Source organism: Triticum dicoccoides, chromosome 4A (genome assembly GCF_002162155.2).
Source record: "Triticum dicoccoides isolate Atlit2015 ecotype Zavitan chromosome 4A, WEW_v2.0, whole genome shotgun sequence".
NCBI classification, from domain to species: domain Eukaryota; kingdom Viridiplantae; phylum Streptophyta; class Magnoliopsida; order Poales; family Poaceae; genus Triticum; species Triticum dicoccoides.
Window position 1 is genome coordinate 118,459,128 of NC_041386.1, and position 20,959 is coordinate 118,480,086.

Consider the following 20,959-nt stretch of genomic DNA (forward strand, 5'->3'; position numbering starts at 1 on the left):
AAAGTAGCATGCATTCAAACATAAATATAGATAGTTTTGCATAACCGAACATAAAACATAAATTTAAACTAAGCTAAACTACTTTCGGTCGAAGTAGAGGTCGAGCTAATCCTTCCTCGTCATGTACGGTGTGCCGCGAGCCGGGTCCGGGCCAGTACCGTCGTTGGGGTCGTTGGGGAAGGCACTCCTCCACTCGTCGACGTCGATCTCCTCGTCCTCGGGGCCCACCTCGACACCCTCCACGCCGCCGTCACCGCTGCCTTCGACCTCGTCATCATAGGAGAGCGCGATAACCTCGCCGCCTTCGACCTCGTCATCAGAGGAGAGCGCGATAACCTTGCCGCCCTCCGCGCCAGCAGAGATTGCCTGCTCCGCCTCCACGAGCTCCGGGTGCTGCCGGCGGAGCTCTTGCATGTAGGCCTCGTCGGCGGCCTCGGCCTCGAGGCGCTCCCATGCCTCACGGTCCTCCCGCGCAATAGCCAAGCTCACCACCCCAGGCTCCGGCGGAACAAGGTCGACCGGCGTGTGCCGAAGGGGAAATTGAGCCTAGTCGTCGTGTCATGGTAGCGGACCTGCCAGCGGTCGTACTCCATGGCCGCAAGCTCGGCCGTGTGGAAGCTACCGAGCCACCGGCGGGTGTGGGTCTCTCGATCTGTAATCTCGGTGATCCACGTCCCCCACCGCCGCTGCCGGACCCCGAGGTAGGACTTCGTCGACTGCCGAGTCTGGGGGAGGACGGGGAAGTCCTCGAACCGGCGTAGGGGCGCGAAGGCGGGCGGATCGGGGAACCGGCGATGGCGGATCGGGCCCGCGGAGGACGACGGGGACACCTCGGCGGCCACCTCGCCGGCGTCGGGCGAAAAGGCCGCGATAAACCTCTTTTTGGCCATTGGCTACTCGAGCTCCCTGGCACACAGGCAGAGGTTGAGGATTGAGGCGCCGGCGATGGCGGTGACCTACCAATGGTTTCGGGGGTTGTGTGTGTCTGTGTGAGCGGAGGTTGTGTTTGAGGAAATACTGCGGCAACTGAAAATTTTACTAGGCGGGAGTAACAAGGAGGGGCTACTGAAAATTTGGATCAAGGGCGAGCAAATATTTTTGAGATTGCAAGGGATGCAGAGGTGGGAGTAAAATGTCGGGGCTACTGAAAATTTGAATCAAGAGACTGAAGCAAAGCGGGAGTAACAGACATCGCACACGGTCCGCACATACTAATCTTGTGCTATCAAACATTAAAACCTTCCAGGCGGTAGATATTTTCGAGATTGCGGGGGATGCAGAGGCGGGAGTTTTGGGGGAGCGAGCTAGTGTGCTTGACACGTCGGCTGTGGACTGTAGACGACGCACCTTATCACGTAAGCCATAGGCGTACTATACACCGATGGTGCTCCAAGATATTTTGTACTACATCTCACACGGTTGGTGATAATAAACTGTGTGGGATCTACTTGATTTGAATTACAAAATGAGGTCACAACAGCAATAGACGTTGTTTGAATTGCTAGACCTTTTATCTGCAGTGAACATGCAACTATATGTGTGCCGTAAAAGAATTGGAATTATTCAGGATTCGTTTGGACATTTCATACATCAAACTGGTTTTCTAACCATTTCAGGTGCACAATTCAAAATTAAACTACATGCACATGCTCCCGTGCATATAAATTGGTTGAAAAATCAAATTGGTGTCCTTCAGTGCATGCTTAGGTCCCATGCAAGAAATGAGAATGAATTTTTCGGGGTTCGTTTGGCCTTTTTTATATATTAACTGGGTTTTCTAGGCATTTTATGTGCGTAATTCAAATTTGAACTACAAGCACATGGTCCAATGCATCAAAGTTGGTTGAAATATCACATGTATGTCCTTGGGTGAATTTCTAGGTCCCATGCAAGAGATGGGAATGAATTTCAAACACCAGGGCACTGTTGATTGACGGCAAAACGTTGAGATACCTGGTTTTCAAATTCTAGTAAATCCAAAACTCGTCTGAAATTCATGAAACTTGGCATGCTATCATGGAGCGGATCAACATGCTGTGGTGAAAATTTTGCCCCATTTGGGGCAGGCTTGGGTATAAGCTTCTCACAACAAGCATGATGGTTTCGATAGGGAACGTACCACCTTTGGGGACGGGACAATATCCGTTGCCTCTTATTGCTTCCAAAAATTTTCTAGTGTCAACATAGAACAATAGGAGTGTTGTGTTCAATCTTAGAATTTTCGGGGTTTGTTTGGCCTTTTATATACATTAATTGGTTTATGTGCATAATTCAAATTTGAACTACAAGCACATACTTCAATGCACCAAAGTTGGTTGAAAAATCACATGTGTGTCCTTTGGTGAATTTCTAGGTCCCATGCAAGAGATGGGAATGAAATTCAAACACCATGGCACTGTTGAATACCGGCAAAATGTTGAGATGCATGGTTTTTAAATTCTAGTAAATCCAAAACTTGCATGAAATTCATGAAACTTGGCATGCTATCATGGAGCGGCATCAACATGCCTCAACATGCCGTGGTGAAAATTTTGTCCCATTTGGGGCAGGTCTGGGTATAAGCTTCTCACAAACCAAAGCTTCTCACAACAAGCATGATGGTTTCGATAGGGAACATACCACCTTTGGGGACGAGATGATATCCGTTGCCTCTTATTACTTTCAAAAAAATTCTAGTGTCAACATAGAACAACAGGAGTGTTGTGTTTAATTTTTGAATTCTTCGGGGTTCGTTTGGCCTTTTTTATACATTAACTAGGTTTTCTAGGCATTTTATGTGCATAATTCAAATTTGAACTACAAGCACATGCTCCAATGCACTAAGGTTGGTTGAAAAATCTAATCTGTGTCCTTGGGTGAATTTCTAGGTCCCATGCAAGAGGTGGGAATGAAATTCAAACACCAGGGCACTGTTGATTGCTAGCAAAACGTTGAGATGCCTGGTTTTAAATTCTAGTAAATCCAAAACTCGCGCAAGTCCTGCATTTTTCCCTTGTATTCCTCGTCGTCGAAGTCGGAGCTGTCGGTTGCTTGCGCGTGTGGCCATCCGTTGGCATGTGCCATCGTGGATTCTGTTCCATGTCGGTGGCCAGGTTAGCCGATGGTGCCCATGTCGTGTGGGTTGTGTTGTATCGGTTTTAGCCCAGTTTTCCATCAATTAACCAGGCAATTCCCTTCTTCTTAATCAATGAAAATGGCAAGTCTTTTGCCTCGTTTAAAAAAACTCGTCTGAAATTCATGAAACTTGGCATGCTATCATGGGGCAGCATCAACATGTCGTGTTAAAAAATTTGTCCCATTTGGGGCAGGTTCGGGTATAAGCTTCTCACAAATCAGAGATTCTCACAACAAGCATGATGGTTTCGGTAGGGAACGTCCCACCTTTGGGGACGAAACGATATCCATTGCCTCTTATTGCTTTCAAAACTTTTCTCGTGTCAACATAGAACAACAGGAGTGTTGTGTCAATTTTTGGGATTTTTCGGGGTTCGTTTGGACATTTTTATGCATTAATTGAGTTTTCAATGCATTTATGTGCATAATTCAAATTAGAACTACATGCACATGCTTCGGTGCATATAAATTGGTTGAAAAAATCAAATTTGTGTCCTTGGGTGCATGCTTAGGTCCCATGCAAGAAATGGGAATGAATTTCAAACACCAGGGCACCGTTGATTGCCGACAAAACATTGAGATGTTTGGTTTTTTAATTCTAGTAAATCCAAAACTCGTGTGAAATTCATGAAACTTGGCATGCTATCATGGAATGACACCCGACATGTTGTGGCATTTTTATTGTCCATTTTGGGAGAAGGTGCACTCGAATAATGACAGCCAACAAAGGTATTTTGAAAAAATAGCTGCCACTTTAATATCTCAAACGTTTATATAATTCAAACCGGGTGCGTTCTGTTAACCACTCACGTGACGCAACGTGTCTTGGTTTTAATGGTTGTAGGAGGTGCCGTGTGGACATCTGCTTGAACTTGAGTGAACGGGAGGCGTGCGAGCGCAGTCCGGTGCGCAGGCTGACCGAGAGGCGTGCAAGCTGTCCTTCAATGCACATGCTCACCGGGAAGCGTGCGAGCTGTACGTTGCGCAGGCTCACTGGGAAAGGGGGCCATTTGACTTCCATGGCCGCCCGCCTTCCTCTCCATTAATGACACCCGAGCCGCTGTTTAATACGGCTGACCTTACTATTTGCCTCCCATTCCCCTCCCTCCCGCACACCTCCACCAACGCCATGGTGCAGAATGATCATCTGCCACTGGTCTTCAAGTTTGGTGAAGTCGACTCTAAGCCGGAGGAGATAGAAAATAAGGAGGAATGGGGCCTCATGGACATGGCCCAGAACGAGCTGGCCGCGGCGGTTGCTGCCCCCGCTCCTGTCCCAGCTCCCATCCCCGCGCCCGCGCCAGCGACCATCCCCATAGCATTGGCGGGCTGGTCGCCAAGCACTATCACAGAGTTGGAAGCCGCGGGCGTCAGTGAGGTCTCCGCGGACCCACGCGAGCTCATGTACATGCCAGCGCCAGCGCCCGTGCCCGTGCGTGCCCCTCCACCCACTGTGGCGCCGACCCCATGCGTTTGGCTGCACCCGTCGCGCCCATGCCCGTGTGCGCGCCCCCCTCAGCGGCATGGGACGCTGTCGTTGACCACTACCTCTCAACGGCGCCAGTTGTCGTCCTCCCGCGCCCCGCCCGTCGATCGCGCGACAACATGATGTTTGATTTACAAGTGAAGAACATTTTGTGTTGCCTTGAAGACTTCAACAACGGTGTCCCAGAGGACGACAACGACAACGACGGCGCGGCACACCGCCTCCGCCGCCGTCGGAAATAGTTTTTTGGGGGTTTAATATTGTATCTCAAATTCTCGATCATATGAATATAAATTCATAGTGTGACTGAATGAAAGATATGGTTTGAACGAACTTGCATTTTTATCTCTTAATGTACAGACTTATCAAACGATTTTCTTTTGAAAAAAAACTTCAATGGTTTTTAAATATAAAACACTCATCGCAAACATTTTAGTTAGAACATCTGTATGCAAACCGACAGCTTCCCCAGGAAGCCAAGAGAAAATGTGCCGAGCAGGATTTCTGCATCCCTTCAATGCAAACGGTTGTTTTGCATGACCCGTGTGCAAGCACGTACAAACAATTGGGTAAGACTTGCATATCTGTCATTTTGAGTATGTTGCAATTTGTCAAACTAGAAAGATTGACATTTGTTTATCTAGTAACATTGCCATTTGTCAACCTTGTAACACTGCGATTTGTCAAGATATGCAGCTACAAATCACTAGCACTATCTAATTTTTGCAACTAAAATCACTAGCATTGTTCATATGGACACCACTAGCAGGCATGAGTTGATGGACGCATATGCAAATGTACCATTGACTACATACAACAAGTCATCAACCCACAACGACAACGAGGATACACGTTGGATTATAGATCATTTCCAACAAAACATTCTAGTAAAATTTTTCTCACACAACAAATAACAAAGCGATGAAATGAACTTCAGCTCAACCACTCGTCAGCGTTGGAAACGCTTGCTTTGAATCAGAAGTGATTCTCTGGGAAGGGCCAGCTACTGTCAATCTCGAGACCAACACAGGACTGATCATCGAGGCTAAAGCGGCCTATGCAGGACCCATATTGGGATGGTAGGGAAGCATAGTAATGTCCGAGGTATAGATATAGTTGATTCTCATAAATGGTAGTAACGTTATGTCAACAGCAGCTGGATCGCCTTCCACCATCATTGGATAGTTTTGTCCAAGGAAGAGCGAGTTTCCTCCAAGACTTTCAATACTGAACCAGGGAGAAGGTGTTGGCACTAGTACACTAGTATCCATCCTGAATACCCTGCAACGGATGTTGGAATAGGTCCGAAGAGTGCGACCATGCGATACAACACCTGCTTCCTTAGTAACATCAGCAGTGCCCTATGTACAGACAAGAAGAGGTGATCCATCAGAATAAGTTGCCAGGCGCCACTGAGTATATGGGTCCTGCTCGTCCTCATGCTCGTAATTTTTTTGAAGTATAGGTGGTGGAATGTTCATAGGACCTTGGAAACACAAGAAGGTTAATTAGTAAAGGGAAACTAGCTAACCCACATGCATGTGGATGAAACAATTATAATTACGGTGGAAGACAAATGTACCGAAAGCATCAGGATTCCATGCAAAAACAGTGCCACAAGTGGTGGCAGTAAACACAAGACCCTCGCATTGAATTGCATCACAGTACTCATCCGTGTATAGAAATTGATTTTTGAGCAATATCCATCGAGGCATGGAAGTAAGGATGGCAACAAGCTTGTCGAAGATAGCAACAACTTCATAGTTCGTGTAATCCCAAGAGCGGTTGGGAACTCGCCTAATTGCTATCTTTCGTAGACGACAGTCAGCATGATCGTATTTGAACTCACGTAGAATACCGGTGTACTCAACCTCTGGGCAGTCGTCTGAGATTTTTGGAAGTGGAACCCGGTGACGAGTGTACACATTCACAAGTTCCCACTCGCAGTTGTACCCAATATAAACAACCCAATCTCCATTTGCGCCTACCCAAACCTTGCCCTCAAGCGATGGCATCTTAACATCATATGTATCATTATCAAGCAACATTAACTTACACAAGGCGAGGCTCCCCTCGTCCCCGCACCAGCCAGCAGGGTCACGGTGAAGAAGACAGGGGAGATCAAACCACTCCTGGACCCTTGGGTTCCTTGTAATGATGTTATTAGTTAAGTCAAGAATGGTCTTGAACGAACCTGCCATGCTAGCCGAGGTGATGACGTCGCACCGATCAATGAGTTCCTCCACCGCATCACCATTCAGATCGGGCAAGAATAATGGGGTCGTTTCCGGCATGTTCCCTCCATGGAGAAGACGATCGAACAATGGCAAAAGGAAGGGTGAAGGCAAATGGAGGAGGGAGGAAGAGCTAGAGTGTGGCAATAGTTCCAAATCGAGAGGGAAAGGCGAAGAGTCGGTGGACGGTTGCCACGGTACACGAAGAGGCGCCTGGGGAGTGAACGGTTTCCATAGAGGTCACACACTGACGACAAGGGCCAAGTGAACCGCATGCATATATCGCACACACCTTGATCTGACTGACCATTTCTTTTGTGTTGCCTAATCACAAACAGTTCATCCGAATGAACTGTATGTTGTATATCGCACACACCTTCATCTGGCTGCCCGCTTCTTTTGTTCCTCCTCATCACAAACAGTTCATCTGAGTGAACCGTATGATGTGTATCGCACACGCCTTCATCTAGTCTCCCGTTTCTTTTGTTCCTCCTCATCGCAAATAGTTAATTGAACTGAACCGTATGCCCTTCATCGCACACACAACTAAAATCTGAACCGTGTTTGATGCATCTGTCATCGCAAACGTTTTATACATTTTTGACGGTTTTCATACACCACCATTTGCGATTATTGCATCGCACACAGTTTCTCGAAGGGTCTCTGATTGTAGTGTCGCGTTAGCAGCATCCGACAGTAGTGATGGACTAATGGTTGAATTGAGTTATATTTGAAGGATTTGTCCATAGGCATTTCTTGATGTCCATGTGTTGGTTTCAAGGAGTTTATGTGTTGACCAATGTGCTATTAAGGAATTATCCAAAGATTGGTCATGTGAGAGTTGAGCTTATTGCAAGCATGTCTTGAAGAAGAATATTGTGTGATCATTCATGCTTACCTTCAAGGCATCATCCAAATGAAGATAGTTGGAAAGGTTCAAGGTTGATCAAGACTATGTCAAGAGTGAATCAAGTTGATCAAGTCAAAAAGCGTAGAAGATGTACCGAGAGGGATCAAGTGATCCCATGGTATGGTAAGCATTGTCAATTATGCTTTATGTACTAACCCATGGTCTTCGTGAGAGTTTTTTGTGGGGTTAGGTTGCGGTGTGCACATTCAAGTGATGCATCACGAAGAGATCAAGTGCTTGAAGATTGCTGTCCATTGTGGTGACAATGGACTTGTGAAGATGTGTCGAGGAGTGGCTCACCCATAGTGGAATATGGGGGAGCAATCTACTAGTCTTCACCGAGCCAACGCAATCAAGAAAGGTGGTCCTACTTGAGAAAGTCAAGATCATCTAAATCTAGCTCAAGTGGACTTTGTGCAAGGAAAACGTTTGGCCTTGATAGGTTCTCTATTTTACCGGTCTCATGGTGGTAGTTTGGAGACCGGGTTATAGGATCGATTGACGTACTATCAAGGGGGGCTCTCAAGTGAGTAGCTTGATTGTATCGTTCGTAGAGAGCTCAAACCATTACATGTTTGCATCATCTTTCTTAGTTCTTTTTTGGTTTTCTCCTTGTGAGATTTGGAGCTTATGGCCATCTTCTTGACAAGCTCGAGTTCATCGAAAACAGAGTTCACATGCTTCTTCTATTGCGTTTTCGGTGTTGGAGGTTTTACTGGTCTTATTCGAGGAAGGGTTCTCACCTTTTTCTTATGGGCCTTTTCTAATTTCCTTCTTATTGTTATTTCTATCAATATTGTGTTAGCCCTTGTCGCTAGCTTTCCAACAAACTTGGTTTCGTTGAATTTGGAGTCTGTTTGCAGAAGTTGTGTCCGTTTTGGTGTCCTTAAAAAGGCTGCAGCGGTACTACCGCTCATGGGGGCGGTACTACCGCTTGGAGGGGATGTAATCTTTTACTACCGCTTTTGGGAGAGGTACTACCGCTTGGAGCGATACTACCGTGGCTACTTCTGCTCCGGACCAAAAGCTCGTCTCAAGTCCAGCGGTGGTAGGCACAGATGTATTTTTTAGTACCGCTCACAAGAAGTAGTACCGCTACCCCTAGCGGTAGTATCGTGAGGACGAGCGGTAGTACCGCTCTATGCGGGCTGTGAGCATAACGGTTGAATTTTTCCCCACCTATAAAAGGGGGTCTTCTTCCCCAATGAACCTTATCCTTTGAGCTCGTGTTCTTCCTCCATTGTTGACCTTCTTCGAGCTTGTTATCTCTCAATTCCTCCATGGATTCTTAGTAGTTTTTGTGGGAAAAGAGAGCGGAGGTCTCGATCCACATTTCCACCAATCACTTTCTCCTCTATGTGAGGGGAACCCCTTGGATCTAGATCTTGGAGTTCTTGGTGTTCTCCTTCTTGTTCTTCCTCTCATTTTCCTCCCTAGCATTTGTTGCTTTGGTGGGATCTGGGAGAGAAGGACTTGGGCACTCTGTGTGCCCTTGCCATTGCATTTGGTCCATCAGTTTGAGTTCTCCACGGTGATACGTGGAAGTTACAAGTTGAGAAGCTTATTACTCTTGGGTAAGCTTGTTCCTCTTGGGTGCTTGGGCGCCCTAGACGGTTGGTGGTGTTCGGAGTTCAATCATTGTGGTGTAAGCTCCGGGCAAGCGTCGGGGTCTCCAATTAGGTTGTGGAGATTGCCCCGAGCAATTTGACGGGCACCGATGACCGCCCCCAATCGTTGCCAAAGTGTACGGGTTCGATGACTGCCCCCAAGGGTTGCCATTTGTACGGGTTCGATGACCGCCCTCAAGGGTCCCTTAGTGGAATCACGACATCTTGCATTGTGTGAGGGCGTGAGGAGATTACGGTGGCCCTAGTGGCTTCTTGGGAAGCATTGTGCCTCCACACCGCTCTAAGCGGAGATTAGCATCCGCAAGGGTGTGAACTTCGAGATACATCATCGTCTCCACATGCCTCGGTTATCTCTTACCCGAGCCCTTTACTTATGTACTTTACTTTGTGATAGCCATATTGTTTCTTGTCATATATCTTGCTATCACCTAGTAGTTTATCTTGGTTAGCATAAGTTGTTGGTGCATATAGATGAGCCTAGTTGTTGTAGGTTTTGTGCTTCACAAATTAACCGCTAGGTTTATTCCGCATTTGTTCAAGCCTAAATCATAATTATTTTAAAGCGCCTATTCACCCCCTCTAGGCGACATCCACGATCTTTCAGCATGTATATCGTCCTCAAACCCGTAGAAGTATGGGTTGGAGGCTCGCGTTTTGAGTGTCACGTAAAGTGTATAAGGGTCTGCGGACTTTTACCGCGACTGTTATGGATAAAAAAGGTCGTAAATCATAAATATACCAGAATTTTGCAGATTTGACCTTTTTAAGGAGTCTGCTAGAGATGCTCTCAGTAGGAATTAACAAAGAATTCTTTATTACTATTATGGTTGGTTGTTGCCAATTGCCAGTTGTTGTCAGTTTGCGGGAAAAAGCATGTCTGGGCCGGCCCGTGGGCCAATGCAAGATCGTGTTTGATGGCAAAACATGTTCGAACGATTGCAGGTAGTTTGAGGGTCGGCGTTGAAGATGCCCTAAGTTGGCCTATATATGGGATGTTTTGATCCGAATGCTTTGATGATTCACTGCTATCCTTTCCCAAAGAGTAGCATAGGGTGGATGAGTATCGTTTGCAAGCAGTCGATCTGCAGTGATGTTAGTTTGTTTTTTAATGAGAAAAAGGGTTTCCCCCCGCTTTGTATTACAAAGCAACCAACCGATACAACCGACGATAGGAGCTGGGGTAGAAGCAGCACAAACACGCCCAAAAAAAGAAAAGAGAAAAAAGAAAAGAAACAAATGCCGATAACGGCAGATCGATAAAAATGACTAAGCCTCGTGACTGCTGCATCCACCGGAGATCACCCACCAAGCTCCGAAACTCCGAAATGTCGGTACCTAACAACACCTCCAAGAAGGGACGCGACGATGATGACGCTGTTGCCAAGGGTTTTCCCTAGTACACGGCGATGAGAGAGAAGGGTAGCCCGACGCCCTCCAGGAAGGTCCGGCGGCACCCTCGGGCGCTACCGCATCGGTGTCGGCCAAGCCAACAGAGATTTCTCCCTATCCCAACCTATACCTCAGGCACTCCGGAGCTCGCCACCAGACCGAGCACCACCCTGCGCCAACACGGACATGAAGCTTCCCACGCTGTCTCACCACGACACCGTGAAGATGGTCTGCACAACGGAGAAGAGGAGCCGAGCCTAGGGCAACATCACCGTCGGCATACGGGAGGGCCCCACCTTCACCGTCCATGACGGTAGCCGACCGGACGCCATGGCAGGAGCCTACCGGGCCCGTGGCCCCACAGGCCCAGCCAGGTCCTCAAAGGCCCGGACAGCTCCCACCTCCGCGCAGCAGCTGGTACGCCATCAGCGTCACTGTCCCAGTCCAAGCCGCTCCCCTGCCTCCCCATACAGAGAGCGTCATGGTCGCGCCGGAGTCGACCCGCAAGGACCCAGAAGGGACCCTACGGGACCAGATCTGGGCCGGTGACGCGCCCCCGGCCGGCCAGCACCACTGGACCACCCCGCTGCCAAGAGGCGGCACCATCCACGGCGAGCACCGCCGGCCTCCACACCGGGACGCCGGACCGCCACCAGTCGAGGCGCACTGCCGCCGGCCATCACCGCCCGAGCAGGGGAGGACCGCGCGCGGGGAAGGGCAAGCCCACCGCTGCCAACATCACGCGGCCGAGGGCCGGCGGCGCAGGCTGATGGCGGCGGGAGGAGAGATGGGCGCGGGAAGGGGCTGTAGGCGCGCGGAGGAAGGGCCCCCGGTCGCCTCGCTCGGGGAGGCGGCGCGGGGGTACGGGGACGCGGAGGAGGGGCGGGGGGAGGAGAAGGGGAACGGGGGGAGGAGGGGGCTGGCGGCTCCTAGTTTGTTTTTTTAACATGGAACATACTACTTTAGTGATGTAAACGATTTTAATTTTATTTATAGAAGGAGCAGTTGACGTGGTAGTGACATGCAAACAATTCAAAGAGAGCATCATAAGTTCTGCTTTGCCCAAATATTGGCATGCTAAAACGAGAGTACTATATGTAATATTTGTGCGAGTGTAATACATTAATGATTTATATATGGGTCACACAAACCGTTAGTAGAAATTAACAAAGAATTATTTATTCACCCGCAAAAAAACAAAGAATTCTTCATTATTATTATGGTTGGTTGTAGCCAGTTGTGCATGCTAGGCGAGCCATGAAGAAGGCGGTCCAATCTATCTCCATGTAGACTCCAGATTCCGGCAAATCCTAAACAGCGCCCGTTGCGCCCATTTCTTTGATTTCCACAAACGGTCGCACACCCTCTCTTCGCCATGGGCTGGCCCATTTTCATCCTTTTTTTTCCGTTTTCTGAACCGCTGCAAAAAAGCAAAGAATTCTTCATTATTATTATGGTTGGTTGTAGCCAGTTGTGCATGCTAGGCGAGCCATGAAGAAGGCGGTCCAATCTATCTCCATGTAGACTCCAGATTCCGGCAAATCCTAAACAGCGCCCGTTGCGCCCATTTCTTCGATTTCCACAAACGGTCGCACACCCTCTCTTCGCCATGGGCTGGCCCATTTTCATCCTTTTTTTTTTCGTTTTCTGAACCGCTGCAAAAAAGGGCATCAAGGTGGGAATCGAACCTGCGCCGGAGGATTCTGAACAGGTCGCGCTAACCAACATACCCACGCCAGCTTCCACAATTGTTTCAATCTTTTTCCTTCTTTTGTTCTCGCGTTTGTTTCTTTTTTCTTTTTTTCAGTTGTTCTTTCTTTCTGCCCTTTTCTTTTTTTGTTTCTTTTTTAAACTCGCGAGTTTTTCTTCAAAATCGACGAACTTTTTTTCAATTTTATGAACTTTTTTTCAAAATTGATGAACTTTTTCATATTCGGTGAACTTCTTGCAGAATTGGTGAACTTTTTTCATATTTGGTGAACTTCTTGCAGAATCGATGAATTTTTTTTAAAATCGATGGACTTTTTTCAAATTCGATGAACTATTTTCAAATTTGATGAACTTTTTTTTCAGATTTTTGTGAACCTTTTTTAAAATCAATGAACTTTTTTTGTAACCGATGAACTCTTTTTAAAATCGAAGAACTTTTTTTCAAAATCTGTGAACTTTTTTTTAGAACCGATGAACTATTTCCAAAATCGATGAACTTTTTTTGAGAATTGATGAAATTTTTTCAATTTTTAATGAAATTTTGTGAATTCGTGAACTTTTTTGAATACATGAATTTTTCTAATTCGTGATTCTGTTTTAAATCTGTGGACTTCCGAAATTTGTTCACGTATTTTTCAAAAGATATCACGTTTTCTAACTTGTTTCAAATAATTCAAAAAGTACCTGGCAATGCGTGTGCAATAAATAGCGTGGGTACAGTTTGTTGTACTGTTGCATTGTCACGCTACTATGTTACACAAGTGACCTCTAGTGGTTAGCCAACCAGGTACTGGAGGTCAGTTCACGCGTTCGATTCCGCAGCAGGACCAAAAGTTTATTGTTTTGTTTTTTGCGAGTGTTGCGTGTTCGTGGGCCGGCCCACCTGGGTGCAGCAGTGACCGCCCGTTGCTTCAACCGGCGCATAAGGCGCCCTATAGGAGCTCCCTTCGCCGATGGGGCCAGAAGGAGACATGCTGTGCAGCTCTTTCGTCGTCCCGGTTTGGAGATTGGCAAGGTAGCCGTGGTGCTGTGGGAGCATGATGATCAGCTTGCCGCACCTCCCTCGCAGCCAAACATATGGAGCTCGTTGAGGCTGCTCCAGGATTGGTTCTAGGTCGATCACCCCGGTGCGCGACCAGTCGTGTCCATGCCCTGCCGCGGGCTGCGTCCAGATCTCCACCAACTGGAGGCCTGCGTCATAGAGTACAAGCAGAGCGACAAGAACTTTCCATCGGCGGTGGTAGCGAGGCGGCTTCGGTCGCCCTGGACAGCGAGATCGTGGTTGCCGACACACGAGCTTATGGGGCTCATGAGCTTGGTTGAGGAGACGCGGCAGGTCTCGGCGTCGACGCGAAGGACGCAGAAGATGGAGGACGCGCTCTGGCAAACGACGGCTTCGCTGTTCATGAGGAACCCCAGCGCCGCCCTGCTTCGGCACCTGGTAGGCGCGTTCCAGCTCGGCTGGCCAGCCACGAAGGTGTGGAGCTCGTAGTCCGTCTCCCTCGCTACGATCATTAGCACTTTGAACGAGGACGACGACGATGGCCGACAGTCCGCGCCGGTTAAAATGGCATGGCCTACGTACGGACTGTTTGGTTCCCAACCACACCTTGCCACACTTTGACACGCTTAACCTTAGATAAATTTGACCAAATTAAGTAGTTGTTTGGTTCTAGCCACACCTAAGGCAAGAATTTTTTTTATGAGCAATGAACCCCACATGTCATAGACATAAAAAGTGTGGCAAGATTTCCTTAGGCAAGCCAAAGTGTGGCTAATAATTTGAGCAATTTAACTAAGGCAAGTGTGGCAAAAATTATGTGACAATATATGACAAAGATAGTCACAATCCAAACAGCCCCGTAGTATATATACCATTCGAACGGGGGCAGCACGACGTATGTGCCGGCAAGCAGACTGCACATGGCCAACGGGACGCCGACCAGCGGCCCCGGGCTATGGTTGAGGAGTCTGAAGAGGATGAGGCCGTCGGGCGACGTCAGCGGCCACACGGAGTCAGCGGGGAGGCCAGCGGCGTCGGGGACTAAGGAGCTGAGCAAGCGGCGACCGTCCGCTAGGGCAGATCCCTCGTTCAACTCCTTGGGGCGGAATGGGCCGAGGAGGGAGTACTCGGGGTCTGGCCAGCGGCGGCGGAGGAAGGAGGGGTGGGCGACGAGGGCGCGCCACCGCCTGCACGTGGCGGCGCAGCGGAGGAGCGCGGGCGCGTCCGGCACGCGCGCGAGGATCTCGAGGATGACGTCATCGGGGAACGTGTCTGCGCCCATCGAGTTATTTGTGGAACTTGGGATCAGCTACGGTCGCCGGCAGGTTGGTCGCTCGCCGGAGGATCTCCCTTTTCTTGTCTTGGTGTTACAACTCACGCTCTGCCCTTTTGCTTATATCTAGGGTGAAAAAAAACTCACGGTCTGCCCTTGTACTTATACTAACTAAATACTCGTGCGTTGCCATGGACCATCAGTTTTACTTGTTGCTCACCATCCTTACTGCACGCCTACACAGATACAACCTCGAGAGTTGTCTCGCCGCCATCACGGACACATGATCACCCCCTTGTTCTCCTTCATTGTTTGACCATATGGTCATACAATTGTCCTTCCATAACCCTAACAACCCATCACTAAAAGAGCCCAATTCATGAGAGATATTGGCCTGACATGCTCTTGCTCAAATCCCGTATAGCTTGAGAGATATTGGCGTCCAGAAACAATGCGTGTACACTGCCTTATAACAATAAGTTTAGGCATAAAGATATTTTTTCGGCACAGAGATAGTTGTATAATCATCTTCTAATCCACAAAGCAAGTGTCCTGATTTTATTTATTTATTTGAATAGTTTGTATTGGCTTATTTTTATATTACGACAAATATGACCTTGCGCTTAGCTTCCATTTAAGGTGACACTTTACCCTATGTATGCCTGCAAATCATCATGGGCACAAGATAAAAAGAAAAAAGAAATATTAGCAGTACCGTGCACCTTTAGCATAGATTATTACAGAATCACCAAATAGGCATATATAGTGAACGGCGAGAAGGTATATTAGAGAATTTTCACCACATCAATAGGCCATGCAAGGTCCACACAACAAACAAACAATACTCAGGAATAGAAGAACATTTGCTTAATATTCCCTCCGTTTCAAATTATAAGATGTTCTAGTGTTTTTCTGATTCGGATGTATATCGACGCATTTTAGTGTGCTTGTTCATTCAGTCCAGTATGTACATAGTCCATATTAAAATATCCAAAACATCTTATAATTTAGAATGAAGGTACTATAATTTATTTTTTATATTCATAACCATACTACTTTTCTTTTACATGCATGTCCATAAAATTCTTATTAGTGGCAGACAACCCTGGCCACCCAGTTGCTTTATATTTCAAGATACTTGCATAGAAAAGGCACATGAAACCTGTAAGAACAAACTGACATGATACATGATCATTCGACCAGCAAGCATATGATCATCAGGAGCCCCTCATTTTACAACCTCATCCATCTCCAGTGCAGCCAACAAAGGAAATCATCCATGTAAGTGCCATTGGGACCTAGTTACTATCAATGAAGAAATTCATGACAGATCTTGGTGACCCAATGAAAGACTAAGCTGACAATAGAGCTCTGGTATATTAGCAAGGCCCCAGAAGGCAACTCCTGCACGACCATGTTGGTGCTATCATAGACCCCAACAATTAGTTTCTCACCGTAGGTCCCAGCAAGGATGTGACCACCGAAGATAGTTATTCCTGCAACATTTAGTTAGAATTGATGCACGCAATAACTAAAATAATGGTAGACATTCTCGAAAAAACAAAACAAAAACCAATTGTAGACCTAAGATATTTCAGTGCAGACAGAAAACTCCAAAACTAACTTGGAAGGAAAGATAACTACCGTATTAGGATAATTTCAGTTAGGGATGTATGTGCACACATGACAATAACTTCATATTTCTCTATCGCTAATAGGAGTTTTAAGAACACACGTGAGTTGAACACCGCTGAATGCTGATATGCCACAAGATTACTCCAAAGTCCAAATGCACTGAAGATAAGAGTCTGGAATGTCAATCATAAAAGTCATAATCTATTTTTATGTGCAAAAGGTGAATACAATAGAGAATCTTCTACAAAATGGACGACCTCCACAATCAAGATAAAACTGATTACTCAATGGTAACATTAGAATTGTTTTACAATTTTACCATAAAATTGTGCAACAAACTGTACAACTAAGTGATCCTCCCAATGTTGACAATAATCAACAATTAGTTGAAGTGTTGCAGAAGCAAGGCAATGGCTAGCGACATCTGAGAGTAAGATATCCTACAAGGAACAAGCCGCTAAATCTCAAGAAAGACAACAATCATCGGCGAACTGGAAATGATACTCATAGAGTACTTATAGTTGTCTCGTTGAAGGAGCGGGAAGGAAAGGGAGGTGAAGTGTTGGAGCACTGGAGCCCTGATCCTATGTAGTTGGTATGGATGGCACAGGTATTTGAGATGATGCCCAAGAGTGAGCTTCTGGTTGTCATTGTCAATTATGTAATAGATATCCACGAGAAAGATGGGGACTGAACTGAAGCAACTAGTACGGCAGGAGGGTCAGAGGTGGATAATCAACAGTCGAGGACGAGGTGATCTTGGTGGCGACCTCGTCCAGATCCCCAATGGCCGGGAACTTCCCGCCTCATGCGGTCCTAGCACTCCTGCTCCTGTGTTAGATGGCATCAAATTCCCTTACGAAAATTGAAGAAGACCATAGCAAACAAACATCAAAAGCTGCTCTCACTTCTTCTTGCCTTCGTTACTGTTTTAACTAATGCCTAGAATTCTGTAACAAAAGTATTTACTCCACCTTTCTGTAATGTTGAAGCAGTCACTGAACCATGCAATATGAGCATCGAAACACAAATAAAAGATGGGTATCAAATTATGATTTTTCACAATCAAAACATGTTAAAACCACACAAAATATTTTCTCTAGTTATGTTCACCAACAAGAAAAGTACGTATAGAAGCAAGTAATATCTGAGGATCAAGAACATATGTAAGCATTTACCACTCGACCTGAATATAATGATGTTCTTTTTCTTCCAGTCCTACTTCTATCACAATGACTCCACTGGCGTAAAGACCTGCCAAACAAATGTTGAATCTGAGAATTCAGCACGACCACAACTACTGAATCAAATCGAATTGGATCAAATCAAACCAGTGCAGGTTCTTGCGAGGGCAGGAATGTATATGACCTCCTCAATAAGGAGACTCTGCTCGTCGGTTGCCACACTGTCTTGACTTGGAGCTCGCTGTCGGCCGAGTGCGGCATCTCAATGTGTGGCGTCACCCTCCTTTGATCGGTGATGGCCATCAACATCCATACAACCGTTAGTGCAAAAGGTGAATTCTATATTTCTTCTGCCCATACAAGAATCTGCAAACAAGTCAGTTTTATTCAAAAATCAACAGCTCACTTTTATTCATACAACAACATCATGTCACTTCATTCATGCAACAACAGCAACACAGAGCAGCATTATGACAAGGATGTAAAAAAGATGAGAGATAGAGGGGATGACAACCTTGCTGCTGGAGGGGTGAAAATCAGTGTTTATCCTTGCCTTTTTCGAAGAACATGCGGAGTGCGGCGTGGGCGACGGCACAGAGAGAGGCGGCAGGACGACGTTGAAGGAAATATGTCCTAGAGGCAATAATAAAGTTATTACTTATTTCCTTATATCATGATAAATGTTTATTATTCATGCTAGAGTTGTATTAACCGGAAACATAATACATGTGTGAATACATAGACAAACAGAGTGTCACTAGTATGCCTCTACTTGACTAGCTCGTTAATCAAAGATGGTTATGTTTCCTAACCATGGACAAAGAGTTGTTATTTGATTAACGGGATCACATCATTAGGTGAATGATCTGATTGACATAACCCATTCCATTATCTTAGCACCCGATCGTTTAGTATGTTGCTATTGCTTTCTTCATGACTTATACATGTTCCTATGACTATGAGATTATGCAACTCCCGTTTGCCGGAGGAACACTTTGTGTGCTACCAAACGTCACAACGTAACTGGGTGATTATAAAGGTGCTCTACAGGTGTCTCCAAAGGTACATGTTGGGTTGGCGTATTTCGAGATTATGATTTGTCACTCCGATTGTCGGAGAGGTGTCTCTGGGCCCTCTCGGTAATGCACATCACATAAGCCTTGCAAGCATTGCAACTAATGAGTTAGTTTTGAGATGCTGTATTACGAAACAAGTAAAGAGACTTGCCGGTAACGAGATTGAACTAGGTATTGAGATACCGATGATCGAATCTCGGGTAAGTAACATACCGATGACAAAGGGAACAACGTATGTTGTTATGCGGTCTGACCGATAAAGATCTTCGTAGAATATGTGGGAGCCAATATGAGCATCCAGGTTCCGCTATTGGTTATTGACCGGAGACGTGTCTCGGTCATGTCTACATTGTTCTCGAACCCGTAGGGTCCGCACGCTTAAGGTTTCGATGACAGTTATATTATGAGTTTATGCATTTTGATGTACCGAAGTTTGTTCGGAGTCTAGGATGTGATCACGGAGATGACGAGGAGTCTCGAAATGGTCGAGACATAAAGATTGATATATTGGAAGCCTATATTTGGATATCAGAAGTGTTCCGGGTGAAATCGGGATTTTACCGGAGTACCGGGAGGTTACCGGAACCCCCCGGGAGGTATATGGGCCTTAGTGGGCTTTAGTGGAAGAGAGGAGAGGTGGCCAGGGCTGGGCCGTGCACCCCTCCCCCCTAGTCTGAATAGGACAAGGAGAGGGGGCCGGCGCCCCCCTTCCTTCTCTCTCTCCTCTTTCCCCCCTCCCGAATCCTATTCCAACTAGGAAAGGGGGGGAATCCTACTCCCAGAGGGAGTAGGACTCCTCCTGGCGCGCCCTCTCCTGGCCGGCCGCACCCCCCTTTGATCCTTTATATACGGAGGCAGAGGGCACCCCTAGACACACAAGTTGATCCGCGTGATCATATTCTTAGCCGTGTGCGGTGCCCCCTTCCACCATAGTCCTCGATAATATTGTAGCGGTGCTTAGGCGAAGCCCTGCGACGATAGTACATCAAGATCGTCACCACGCCGTCGTGCTGACGGAACTCTTCCCCGACACTTTGCTGTATCGGAGTTCGGGGATCGTCATCGAGCTGAACGTGTGCTAGAACTCGGAGGTGCCGTAGTTTCCGTGCTTGATCGGTCGGGCCGTGAAGACGTACGACTACATCAACCGCGTTGTGCTAACGCTTCCGCTGTCGGTCTACAAGGGTACGTAGATGACACTCTCCCCTCTTGTTGCTATGCATCACCATGATCTTGCGTGTGTGTAGGAATTTTTTTGAAATTACTACGTTCCCCAACAGTGGCATCCGAGCCTAGGTTTTATATGTTGATGTTATATGCACGAGTAGAACACAAGTGAGTTATGGGCGATATAAGTCATACTGCTTACCAGCATGTCATACTTTGGTTCGGCGGTATTGTTGGACGAAGCGGCCCGAACCGACATTACGCGTACGCTTACGCGAGACCGGTTCTCCCGACGTGCTTTGCACAAAGGTGGCTAGCGGGTGACAGTTTCTCCAACTTTAGTTGAACCGAGTGTGGCTACACCGGTCTTTGCGAAGGTTAAAACAACACCAACTTGACAAACTATCGTTGTGGTTTTGATGCGTAGGTAAGATTGGTTCTTGCTTAAGCCCGTAGCAGCCACGTAAAACTTGCAACAACAAAGTAGAGGACGTCTAACTTGTTTTTGCAAGGCATGTTGTGATGTGATATGGTCAAGACATGATGCTAAATTTTATTGTATGAGATGATCATGTTTTATAACCGAGTTATCGGCAACTGGCAGGAGCCATATAGTTGTCGCTTTATTGTATGCAATGCAATCATGCTGTAATGCTTTACTTTATCACTAAGCGGTAGCGATAGTCGTGGAAGCATAAGATTGGCGAGACGACAACGATGCTACAATCGAGATCAAGGTGTCGCGCCGGTGACGATGGTGATCACGACGGTGCTTCGAAGATGGAGATCACAAGCACAAGATGATGATGGCCATATCATATCACTTATATTGATTGCATGTGATGTTTATCTTTTATGCATCTTATCTTGCTTTGATTGATGGTAGCATTATAAGATGATCTCTCACTAATTATCAAGAAGTGTTCTCCCTGAGTATGCACCATTGCAAAAGTTCTTTGTGCTGAGACACCACGTGATGATCGGGTGTGATAGGCTCTACGTTCAAATACAACGGGTGCAAAACAGTTGCACACGCGGAATACTCAGGTTATACTTGACGAGCCAAGCATATACATATATGGCCTCGGAACACGGAGACCGAAAGGTCGAGCGTGAATCATATAGTAGATATGATCAACATAATGATGTT